Here is a 13,571-nt window from a genome sequence, read left to right on the forward strand (position 1 = left end):
GTAGAAATCAAAGTTCTCCAAACGTCCTGAAAATTTACGGGGAGCAGTTTTGGAAAATATCAAAAATACCTACGCCAAGTTCCACCTCAGGGGGTGGGCCAGTGGGCCACAAGCCCCTGCTCCGCCACCACCCCCCTAGTGGCGCTGGGCAGGCTTGTGGGGCCCCACGCACCTGCCGCCCCCAACTCCAGCTCTATAAGTTGTCTTTCGTCCCAGAAAAAATAAAAAGAGAAGTTTTCGTTGTGTTTTCGATACGGAGGCGCCGCCACCACCTGTTCTTCATCTGGAGAGCAGATCTGGAGTCCGTCTTGGGCTCCGGAGAGGGGAAATCGTCGCCATCGTCATCATCAACCTTCTTCCCTCTCCAATTCCATGAAGCTCTTCGTCGTTCGTGAGTAATCTATTCGTAGGCTCACTGGGCGGTGATGAGTAGGATGAGATCTATCATGTAATCGAGTTAGTTCTGATGGGGATTGATCCCTATATCCACTATGTTTTGAGATTTGATGTTGCTACTCCTTTTCCATGCTTAATGCTTGTCACTAGGGCCCGAGTGCCATGATTTCAGATATAAAATTATTATGTTGTCACCAATATATGTCTGTTTTAGATCCGATCTTGCAAGTTGTAGTCACCTACTATGTGTTATGATCCGGCAACCCCGGAGTGACAATAACCGGAACCACTCCCGGTGATGATCATAGTTTGAGGAGTTCATGTGTTCACCAAGTGCTAATGCGTTGGTCCAGTTCTTTATTAAAAGGAGAACCTTAATATCCCGTAGTTTCCTTTTGGACCCCGCTGCCACGGGAGGGATGGACAATAGATGGCATGCAAGTTCTTTTCCCTAAGCACGTATGACGACACACGGAATGCATGCCTACATCACATTGACGAACGGGAGCTAGCCACATATCTCTCCGTGTTATAGTTGTTGCATGATGAATATCATCCAAACAAATCACCGACCCATTGCCTACGAGTTTGTCCTACTATTGCTACTGTTGTTACTTGTCTTCCTCTCCTCCTGCTGCTACTACTGTTGCTACTGCTGTTACTTGTTTTGATGTGCTGCTACTGTTGCTACTACTATCGCTTGCTACTGTTGCTACTTGCTACTTCTGTCACTATTGTTATTCCTTGCCACTGCTATTGCTCGTTACACTGTCGTTACTCGCTACTTTGTTGTTACTACTGTGCTTGTAGATACTAATCTTTCAGGTGTGGTTGAATCTGACAAATTCAGCTGCTAATACTTGAGAGTATACTCTCACCTCTCGACTGGTAAACCAACAAATTGGGTCGAATACTCTACCCTCGAAAACTGCTGCGAACCCACGCGTTGGTCGGCCATCAACAACATTCTTCCAGTTTCATTGCCGGGGAGTGCTTTCAACATTCTTCTGGTGCCGATGCAGGAGAAGGTTCGTTGTCATAAGCATTCCTCTAGCTAACGCCAGAGATTGCAGGATCAGCCCTTTTCTGGAGCCATTGCCAGGGAAGTACAGCTGACGTCACGGGTCCCTCAGCCGTAGCATGCTGTGGGCAGGGGCCTTTGAGCATCTCATGATAGTTGCGCGGCTTCTTTCCACTGAAGCCTCGCTTCTTCTAGCGTTGGTTCCCGTTGTCGGCACTCGTATTGGCGACAAAGTCTGTGGGACCTTCCTGTTGTCTCCTCTTACCTTGCCCACGGTGGTTGTGGTTACCCCGCCCTTGAAACTGGGAGTGACCTTTTGATGACTCGCCCCTCCTGGCGGTGCTAACCTTGTCATCCTCGTCCCTAGGATCCTTAGTGTCATCTGACTCGGCATATCTGGTGAGGGTATCCATCAACTCGTCCATGTCTTGCACCTTACGCTTGAGTCGCCCCAGCTTCACTACCAGAGGCTCGTAATGGCAATTTTTCTCCAGAATCAGCAATGCCTGAACCGCCGAGATGTCGTCCGACGAATGAATGACCTCTGCAACTCGCCGTGTCCAATGATGGGCCGACTCATCCGGTTGCTCAACGTAGTGTTGTAAGTCGACGATGGTCATCGGTCGTTTGCAAGTCCCTCGAATTTTTTTGATGAAACGCTCCTTTAACTCTGCCCAAGTGTTGATGCAGTTAGGCGGCAGGTTTTTCAACCATGTACGCGTCGTTCCTTCAACCATCATAGTGAAATACTTGGCGCAAACCGCCTCCTTCACGTCGAGCATGTCCATCGCAAGTTCGTAACTCTCGATCCATGACCTTGGCTCGAGATCTGGTGTGTGATCGAGTACCTTCCTCGATCCTTTGAAATCCTTTAGGCGTGCGGCTCGCTCTGCATCCACAATGTCTTGGGCTCGAGTATCATGCACCCCGGACGGGTTGGTCTGAGGCAGATGTCGTTGCCCACTGGTCACCGCGGGTTGGTCCTCATGGCGACTCCTGGTGTGACTCGTCTGGGGTGTAGAGTGTAACCGGTCAAGGCCGTGTGAGTATTGTGCGTGTTGGACCACTGCTGTCTTCAGCATCTCGATGTCGTTTCTCGCCTCCACCTCGACCGGGGAGTTTCCGTAGATCGGGAGGGACTCCAAGTGGTGGGTTGCCGCCAGCACGTTATCCGCAGGATTTGAGAAGTGGCTTCGTGGTGTCCGGAAGTGAGGTGTGTGGGCCTCCATTGGTTGAGGTGGTGGCGGGTTAGGCGGTTGAACCGGACCTTCCCCTGGAGCGGCCTGCACCGGCCCATCGGGTCCCATCCCAGGAGTGTGTGGGGTGTCGAAGAGGCGAGTTGGATGTAGATCTGCCGGGAGGCGCCCGTGATGCCTCCTCTGATGAATAGCATCGGACACGCATTGTTGTCTCTCGAGCCGCCAACCTTGGGTGTTCAGCCGTTCCGCCCCCGTGGTGATCTGGGCCTGCTGTGCCACCATCCTGGCGGCTTCCGCTTCCATGTCCCGTTGGGTCTTAGCCATCTCCTCTCGCAGCTTCGCCAATTCGGCATTGATCGCTTCCTGATTCTCTGCTATCACAACAGTTGTCATGAGTCTGGTGATCTCCGCCGTCAAGTCCGCCATGCCTTGAGCCGGAGTTTTTGACAACTCGCCAATCTCATTGTTGTCGGCTGGGTTTGGATGAGGTTGCGCCGCCCCGCCATGTAGATGGCGACTTGTCGACGGGATCTTTCGAAGTCCTCGGAGTCCATCACCAGTGGCAACCCTCCGAGTTGTCCTTCGTAAAGAGGGTGAATTGAATATGTGTCTCCCATGGATGATTTGTCATCAGAGTTGACGGGGGTGATCTCCTGGACTACCGGTTCATCCTGTACGCTCGCTCCCTGCGTAAAACCGACGAAAACGTGGTGTCTCTTGTCCTGACGTGTGATGGGGAGGGCGTACCTGGCCGGCTCGATGATGTCGGTGGAGGTGTCCGTCTCACGCACGGGTGCTCCAAACATGCCGATGAAGATGTTGACCTTAATGAAGGGGACCCTGTAACCAGATTCGATTGAATCGGCTTCAGGCCCCCACTGCGAGTTATCGATGTAGTATTTTCCGCGTCAGCTCTTCATCATGATGCCAACTGCATAGCTTTCTGACCCTCGTAGGGTTCCCTTTGAGAACTCAACTCCACCGTGCGCTAGCCCCACGGTGGGCGCCAACTGTCGTGGTTTTGTCACGGCAGATGTCCTCGTGAAAGGACTTAGTGAAGGAGCCATCGCACCTTGGTGGCGACTCAAAGGGAGTGAGAAAAAGCGAGACTCAAATTTACCCAGGTTTGGCCCCTCGTGTGGAGGTAAAAGCCTACGTACTGCTTTGTGTAGATTGATGATGGTTTCGATTACAAGGAGGGCGTAACTCGCCTGACCTAGCTCTCGATGATTTCTATCCTGCCCTATCTTCCCCAAGGACTCGCCTTTATATACAGGTCAAGGCCCTAGGGTTTACAAGAGTCCTAGCCACGCTGCAGATCATGGTCTTCCATATCTCCGAGTCGTCGTGCTTTCCAAGACCGTAAACCTCCTTGGCGGCCTATCCTCTGCATCACTCCTGAACCGCCATCCGGCTCATGGGCCCCTGGCCTAAGGCTTGTATTAACAAAGGATGAGTCGCCCCTTCAGGGAGCCGACCCAATTAGGGCGGGTTATACCGCAGGTAATATCCCCAACACCTGTGATACATGATGACTTTTGGGAAAAGACTCGTCCAAACTTGCCAATGGTCCCTCCAATTCCTCAAGTACATGTGTCGCCTACAGCCACTGAAGTTCTGACTAGATCTAAAGAAAAGAGCTCACCCTTGAAGTGTGCTCCGGAACAAGAATCAGCTGCATCAGCTGATGAAAATGCAAATGTTGAAGAAACTGTTGTGCCCGCAACTGATACATTGGCTCAACATATTCCTCGGACTGAAGAACAAGTGCCTGAAGAAACTTCTCCAGCACAAAATGAAGAACCTACTGGTGAACCACATGTTGCAAATCCTCACATAACAGTTATGGTGGTCGAACTTCCTCAGACCGGAAATACCCGAAGACTTGGAAGCCGCTTCAAGCCAAATCTTCAACCGAAGGGTATTCAGCCCTACAAAGGAGAAAGGCCACAGTTTGGCATGGACCAATTATTTGATGAACATCACTATTTCATTGGCCCCGGTCCATATGAATCTCCTCAGTTCAAACACAATAGATTTTGGACCCAAGGCAGATGAACTATTACAATGTTGTGCTCTTCGACAAGGAAAAGGTCTTTCCTCACATGCACATTCCTCATGTAGATATGGAGGAAATTCCTTCCTACAAACTGATGACCCACAAGTATAGGGGATCAATGATAAGTAAGAGTGTCAAACACAACGAGGAGCAGAAGGCTCTGATAAACAGTTTTCAGCAAGGTAATAACTGCAAGCACTGAAAGTAGCGGTAACAAGTGATGGTGTAGCGGGGTGAAACATAGCAAGTGAAAAGTAACAAGTAACAAGAAGTATCAACGGTGCAGCAAAGTGGCCCAATCCCTTTTGTAGCAAGGGACAAGCCAGAAAAAAGTCTTATAGGAGGAAAAACGCTCCCGAGGACACACGGGAATTTTTGTCATGCTTGTTTCATCATGTTCACGGGATTCGCGTTCGTTACATTGATAGTTTGATATGTGGGTGGACTGGCGCTTGGGTACTGCCCTTACTTGGACCAGCATCCCACTTATGATTAACCCCTCTCGCAAGCATCCGCAACTACGAAAGAAGAATTAAGACAACATCTAACCATAGCATTAAACTAGTGGATCCAAATCAACCCCTTACGAAGCAACACATAGACTGGGGTTTAAGCTTATGTCACTCTAGCAACCCATCATCTACTTACTACTCCCCAATGCCTTCCTCTAGGCCCAAATATGGTGAAGTGTTATGTAGTCGACGTTCACATAACACCATTAGAGGAAAATAGAACATACATCATATCAAAATACCGAATGAATACCAAATTCACATGACTATTATCGGCATGACTTATCCCATGTCCTCAGGAACAAAAGTAACTACTCACAAAGCATAATCATAATCATGATTAGAGGTGTAATGAGTATCATCAAGGATTTGAACATAAACTCTTCCACCAAGTAATCCAACTAGCATCAACTACAAAGAGTAATCAACACTACTAGCAACCTTACAAGTGCCAATCGGAGTCGCGAGACGGAGATTGGTTACAAGAGATGAACTAGGGTTTGGATAGGAGATGGTGCTGGTGAAGTTGTTGATGGAGATGACTACCCTCCGACGAGAGGAGTGATGGTGATGACGATGGCGATGATTTCCCCCTCCGGGAGGGAAGTTTCCCTGGCAGGATCGTCCTGCCGGAGCTCTAGATTGGATCTGCTCAAGTTCCGCCTCGTGGCGGCGGAGAATCCACGAAAAAGCTCCTCCTTTATTTTTTTGGAACGAAACCCTTCATATAGCAAAAGAGGGGGTCCAGTGGGCCGTCAGGGAGCCCACAAGTCATGTAGGCGCCACCAGGGGGTGGCGGCTATCAGGCTTGTGGGGCCCTGGTAGCTCCTCTCTCGTACTTCTTTCGCCCAGTATTTTTTATATATTCCCAAAAAATTCCACGTTGATTTTCACGGCATTTGGAGTTGTGCAGAATAGAGGACTCAGACTTGCTCCTTTTCCAGTCCAAAATTCCACGTGCCGGTATTCTCCCTCTTCAAATAAACCTTGCAAAATAAGAGAGAAAAGGCATAAGTATGGTACGACAAGGTAATATAACAGCCCATAAAGCAATAAATATCAACATGAAAGCATGATGCAAAATGGACGTATCAACTCCCCCAAGCTTAGACCTCGCTTGTCCTCAAGCGGAAACCAAGTTCCATAAACATGTCCACATGTTTAGGGATGAAGGTGTCGATAAAACAAAATACGGACATGAGGGCATCATGATCACATATAGAACAACAATACATCATAAAGATTCTTATGGGAAAGTAACAATTCCTTCACAAAGAAAAGTATGAAATAAAAACCTTACCGAGAAGTAGCCAACAACAGTCCGTAGTCATTGAAGCAATTGCAATTTATCATAACATCAGAAAGAGTCAAATAAGAGCTTGTAAAGCAAACCCACATACTCAATCATCTCTTTTGTTTTCCACAATTGTTACAACTCACGTGGTACTCATGGTATCAAAGTTTCAGCTGGACACAGAGGAAGATAGAGGCTTATAGTTTTGCCTCCCAACCATTTACCTCAAGGGTAAAGTCAACAATAATAAAGCATAAGTACTCATCTCCAAGTTGATATATGAATATAGATCTTTCCCAAGCATGTGATGGTAGCCAAGACAAAGGCAAAATGGGGAATTGGTGAAGATCACCATGACACTTACAAGGGCAAAAAGTAAAGGTACAAGCTAGGCCCTTCGCAGAGGGAAGCAGAGGTTGTCATGCGCTTTTGAGGTTTGGATGTGTGTCCTCTTAATGCGGAGGAACGTCACTTTATAGTGCCTCATGTGATAAAGAACTTTATTATGCAGTCTGTCGCTTTTATGTCTTCCTCATCACATGTTCGTATAAAGCTTATTTTCCACACACTAATAGATCATACATATTAGAGAGCATTTTTTATTGCTTGCACCGATGTCAACTTACTTGAGGGATCTTATTCAATCCATAGGTAGGTATGGTGGACACTCATGGCAAAACTGGTTTGAAGGTTTATGGATGCACAAGTAGTATATCTACTTGGTGCGGGAGTTTTCGCTAATATGAGGTGGAAGCAATCGTCACATGCTAAGGGATCTCTAGGCATATAACATTGTTTGGAACCAAGCAAACACAATTCATTATGTTGTCTTCCTTGTCCAACATCTACTTCTAAGCATGTAATAATTTGATGAGTGCTCACAATTAAAGAAAGTGTCTAAGATGATATATTTATATGTGAACCTCTCTTTCCTTATTACTTCTTATTAATTTGCAACAATGACTGAGGTCTATGTTGGTTTATTCTCAACAAGCTTCAATCATCATACTTGTTATATGTGAAGCTATCACTTTCCATAAGATCATCTCATGATCTTTCATGCTATCGTTCTTTTCATACTTTTGATCACGGCACAAAACAAAGCCCTTGACTAAGATACTATTTATTATATAGCTCGCAAGCTCGAATACATCGGGGGAGACACAAGGCAAAAGACTCAAATTGAACACTAAAGACTTATTCCACTAAGAGAAGAAATAAAAACTGAAAAGGAAAGAACTAAAACAAAGGTAAAAGAAAAAGATATAAAGGTGATACGATACCAGGGGAACTCCCCCAAGCTTGGCAAAAGCCAAGGGGATTGCCCAAACCAATGCTTAGTTGTCTTCCTTTGATGGTGATGGTGGTGGAGTTGTTGAAGTAGCCTGATCATCCGTCTTCCAAGGCATAGGTGATCCATCATGGCAGGATGAACGAGTCGCCGGAATCCTCAAATCTGCAGCCAACCGTATTGATTTAAATCTATACTCATACTCACAGTTTAGGTTATGCAGGTCATAGATCTGGCCCTGAAGTTGATCAACCCTGTCATAGAGCCTAGAGAGGTGCTTCCCAATGTCAAGGGCATCCATCTTGTGATTGCTGGTGAACTCCGTGATCATCATGTGGTTGACGTTGAGTCCACGTTCCACCATCCCTTGGCACTTGAAGACTTGTTGCTCCATTGCTTCGAGCCTCGTCTCCACGCTTCCGGTCTTCTTAGGCCCCTCATCATCACGAATGTGCAACATCCCCTCGCTCATCTTGATAGATTGAGGGTGTTTCAGCACTTCCGTGAGATAGGGATTGATGACCTTCTCGAAGATCTTGTCCTTAGGAGCTTTTGGGGAAGTCATGACGATCTAGATCTGCAACAGAAACAAGCTCGAAACGAAAACACAGGAAAACTGCGTGATACAGAGATCAAAACCCTCGGGCGTATATATAATGATTTTTCTGGACCAGAAGGAATGCTCCGCAAGGAAACGGAGTCCGGGAGGCACACGAGGTGCCCACAAGCCCTGTAGCCGCCAGGGGGGTAGGTGGTGGCTACCAAGCTTGTGGCCGCCTCGTGCGCTCTCCGGACTGCTTTTTATTTTTCTAATTTTCCAAAAATTCCAAAACGGAGGAAATTTCTTTTGGAAAAGCTTCGGAGTCCAATTACTTACCGAAACACATACCTCTTCGTTTTCAGGGTCAGAAACAGGCTGATAAACATCCCTTATGTACTCCTCTGGAGTTATGATATTGATGATATTGGTCTCAACATTTATGGGAGTACCAGAGATATAATACTTGATTCTTTGCCCATTTACCACTCTAGCAAAATTTCCTTCCGTGCTATTGATTTTGATGGCACCAAAATGATATACTTCCTCGGCAACGTAAGGACCTTCCCATTTAGAGAGCAGCTTGCCTGCGAAGAATCTTAACCGAGAATTGTATAGAAGGACATAATCACCTACATTGTACTCTCGTTTCTATATTCTTTTATCGTGTCATCTCTTAACCTTTTCCTTGAACAACTTGGCATTCTCATATGCCTGGGCCCTCCATTCATCTAATGAGCTAATATCAAACAACCGCTTCTCACCGGCAAGTTTGAAACCGAAGTTAAGCTCTTTGATTGCCCAATAAGCCTTGTGTTCTAGCTCAAGAGGTAAGTGACAGGCCTTACCGTAAACCATTTTATATGGCGACATGCCCATGGGATTCTTATAAGCAGTCCTATAAGCCCATAGTGCATCGTCAAGTTTACTAGACCAATTCTTTCAAGATCTATTGACAGTCTTTTGTAAGATCAATTTGATCTCCCTATTACTCAACTCCACTTGACCACTAGAATGAGGATGATAAGGAGATGCAACTCTATGGTTGACATCATACTTAGCAGGCATCTTGCGGAAAACACCATGGATGATGTGTGAACCGCCATCAGTCATCAGATATCTAGGGACTCCAAATCTTGGGAAAATGACTTCTTTAAGCATCTTAATAGAGGTGTGGTGATCAACATTTCTAGTAGGGATAGCTTCTACCCACTTAGTGACGTAATCCACAGCAACTAAGATGTGAGTGTACCCATTGGAACTCGGGAAGGGTCCCATATAATCAAAGCCCCAGACATCAAACGGTTCAATGACAAGTGAATAGTTCATAGGCATTTCCTGACGTTTACTGATGTTCCCTATTCTTTGGCATTCGTCACAAGACAAGACAAACTTACGGGCATCCTTGAAGAGAGTGGGCCAATATAAACCTGGTTGCAATACCTTATGAGCAGTTCTATCTCCAGCATGGTGTCCTCCGTAGGCTTCGGAATGACACTTCTGCGGGATCTGTCCCTGTTCATGTTCAGGCACACAACGTCTAGTAACACCATGTACTCCTTCCTTATAAAGGTGAGTATCATCCCAAAAGTAGTGTCTCAAATCAAAGAAGAATTTCTTCTTTTGCTGGTAGGTGAAACTGGGTGGTATGTATTTGGCTACGATATAGTTTGCGTAATCAGCATACCACGGTGCACTATGTGAAGTGCGGATGACATTTAGTTGCTCATCAGGAAAGCTGTCATCAATAGGTCATGGGTCATCAAGGACATTCTCTAGCCTGGACAAGTTATCTGCTACAGGGTTATCAGCACCCTTTCGGTCAACACCGTGCAAATCAAATTCCTGTAGCAGGAGAACCCATCTGATTAGCCTAGGCTTAGCGTCCTTCTTCTCCATAAGGTACTTAATAGCAGCATGATCAGAGTGAATAGTGACTTTGGAGTCAACTATATAAGATCTGAACTTTTCACATGCAAACACGACTGCTAAAAACTCTTTTTCCGTAGTGGCATAGTTTCTTTGGGCACTGTCTAGAGTTTTACTAGCGTAGTGAATAACATTCAACTTCTTGTCAACTCTTTGTACTAGAACAGCACCAACAGCATAATCACTAGCATCGCACATGATTTCAAAGGGCAAGTTCCAGTCAGGTGGTTGAACAATAGGTGCGGTTATCAAGGCCTTCTTAAGTATTTCGAAAGCTTCCTCACAATCCTCATCAAAAACAAAAGGAACATCCTTCTGCAAGAGGTTGGTAAGAGGCCTAGAAATCTTAGAGAAGTCTTTAATGAACCTTCTATTGAAACCAGCATGACCTAGGAAACTCTGTATACCTCTGATATCTGTGGGGCAAGGCATTTTCTCAATTGCATCAACCTTAGCCTTATCAACTTCAATGCCTCTTTCAGAAATTTTATGTCCTAAGACGATGCCTTCATTAACCATAAAGTGGCACTTCTCCCAATTCAAGACGAGGTTGGTATCTTTGCATCTCTGTAAGACTCGATCAAGGTTGCTGAGGCAATCATCAAAGGAAGACCCGTAAACGGAGAAGTCATCCATGAAAACCTCGATAATCTTTTCACAAAAGTCAGAGAATATAGCCATCATACATGTTTGAAAGGTGGCAGGTGCATTACATAAGGCAAAAGGCATACGTCTATAAGCAAAGGTACCGAAGGGGCAGGTGAAAGTGGTTTTGTCCTGATCAGATTGTGCAACAGGTATTTGCGAGAAACCTGAATAACCATCTAGAAAGCATAAGTGTGTGTGTTTGGATAGCCTTTCTAGCATCTGGTCGATAAACGGCAAAGGATAATGGTCTTTCCTGGTTGCCTTGTTCTGTTTCCGGAAGTCTATCACCATCCTATAGCCAATAATAATCCTTTGTGGGGTTAATTCATTCTTATCATTAGGAACGATGGTGATACCTCCCTTCTTAGGTACGCAATGTACTGGACTTACCCAATCACTATGAGCAACAGGATAAATGATTCCTACTTCCAGAAGCTTTAATATTTCTTTTCTCACGACCTCTTTCATCTTAGAATTCAATCTCGTTTGATGATCAGCAGCTGGTTTGAAGTCGGGATCAGTTTTAATCTTGTGTTGACAAAGAGTGGGACTAATACCCTTAAGATCATCAAGAGTATACCCAATAGCCGCACGGTGCTTCCTCAAAGTTTTTAATAACTTCTTCTCTTCGTGATTCGAGAGGTGAGCACTAATAATAACAGGATATATCTCCTTCTCATCAAGATAGGCATACTTAAGAGTATCAGGCAACTGTATAAGCTCGAACACAGGATCACCCTTCGGTGGGGGAGGATCCCCAAGCAGTTCAACAGGCAGATTATTCTTGAGAATAGGATATTGTTCTAAGACAATTTTATCTATTTCATCTCTTTCATCCATATGCTAATCATTTTCATGCTCAAGCAGATATTGCTCTGACGAATCCGTAGGTGGTACGGCAATAGAGGCAAGAATAATGATTTCATCCCTACCAGACGACTCTTTTTCATGGGGTTGTCTTCCAAACTTGGAGAAGTTAAATTCATGAGACACACCCTCAAAACTAACAGTGACAGTGTGCTTAATGCAATCAATGTGAGCATTGACAGTGTTGAGAAAGGGTCTACCAAATATGATGGGACAGAAGCTATCTTGTGCAGTAGCAAGGACGAGGAAATCAGTAGGATAGTTCGTCTTACCACACAGGACTTCTACGTCTCTCACAATTCCCAGAGGGCAGATAGTGTCTCTATTAGCTAGCGTAATAGTGACATCAATGGGTTCTAACTCAGCAGGTGCAATCTCATCTTTGATTTCATCATATAGGGAACGGGGTATTGCACTAACACTAGCACCCATATCACATAAACCATGATAACAGTGATCTCCTATCTTGACAGAAACAACGGGCAGGCCAACTACAGGTCTGTATTTGTCTTTCGCGTGAGGTTTAGCAATTCTAGTAGAGTCCTCACAGAATTTGATAACATGCCCGTCTATGTCTTCGGCTAAGAGATCTTTGATAATAGCAACACTAGGTTCAACTCTAATTTCCTCAGGGGGTGCAAGTGGTCTAATGCAACCCCTACGTATCACAGTTGGAGCTTTAGAATAATCCTTTTTCCTAGCGGGGTATGGTGGTTTCTCAGCGTAGGCACAAGGAACAATAGGATCAATAAAGGCAATGACTTTCTCCTCAACTAGATTGGGTTTAGCTATGTTGACTTCTACGGGGGGTGATATTTAAACCACTTCTCTTTGGGAAGATCAACATGAGCAGCAAAAGATTCACATAGAGAAGCTACTATCTCAGGGTCAAGTCCATACTTAGCGCTAAAATCTCTAAGAAGTGTTTGTTTCAACAAAAGATTTAACACAATCAAATTGGAAATTCATACCTGACTCCTTACCTTCCTCAAGCTCCCAATGTTCAGAGTTACGTTTGATTCTTTCCAATAAATTCCACCTGTGGTCAATATCCTTCTTCATAAAAGAACCGGTACAAGAAGTGTCAAGCATGGTACGATCTTCATGAGAAAGCCGAGCATAAAAGTTTTGAGTGATAATTTCTCTCGAGAGCTCATCATTGGGGCATGAATATAGCATTGATTTAAGTCTCCCCCAAGCTTGAGCTATGCTTTCCCTGTCACGAGGCCAAAAGTTATAAATATAATTCCGATCACAATGTACTAAATGCATAGGTTAGAACTTTTGATGAAATTCCAATTTCAACCATTGTAGTCCCATGATCCAGTATCATCACATAGCCTATACCATGTCAACGCCTTATCCTTCAAAGATAAAGGAAAGACTTTATTCTTTACCTCATCCTCGGGAAAACCTGCAAGCCTAAATAAACCACAAACTTCATCTACATAGATCAGATGCAAGTCTCGATGTGAAGATCCATCTCCTGTAAAAGGATTAGCCAGCAGTTTCTCAAGCATACCCGAAGGAATTTCATAAAAGATATTTTCAGTAGGTACCTCAGGTTGAGGAACAACTCCTCGTGCTTCCGTTCATGGTGAAGATACCCCGAACAAACTCCTTAAAGGAACAGTTTCCATAGTGACAGGTGACAATAAATTTCAGCACAGTATATAAATATTTCCTTACCAAATTCCACTTACCAAAGGCGCTTCACTCCCCGGCAACGGCGCTAGAAAAGAGTCTTGATGACCCACAAGTATAGGGGATCAATCGTAGTCCTTCCGATAAGTAAGAGTGTCGAACCCAACGAGGAG

The sequence above is a fragment of the Hordeum vulgare genome, chromosome 1H (genome assembly GCF_904849725.1).
Source record: "Hordeum vulgare subsp. vulgare chromosome 1H, MorexV3_pseudomolecules_assembly, whole genome shotgun sequence".
Classification (NCBI taxonomy): domain Eukaryota; kingdom Viridiplantae; phylum Streptophyta; class Magnoliopsida; order Poales; family Poaceae; genus Hordeum; species Hordeum vulgare.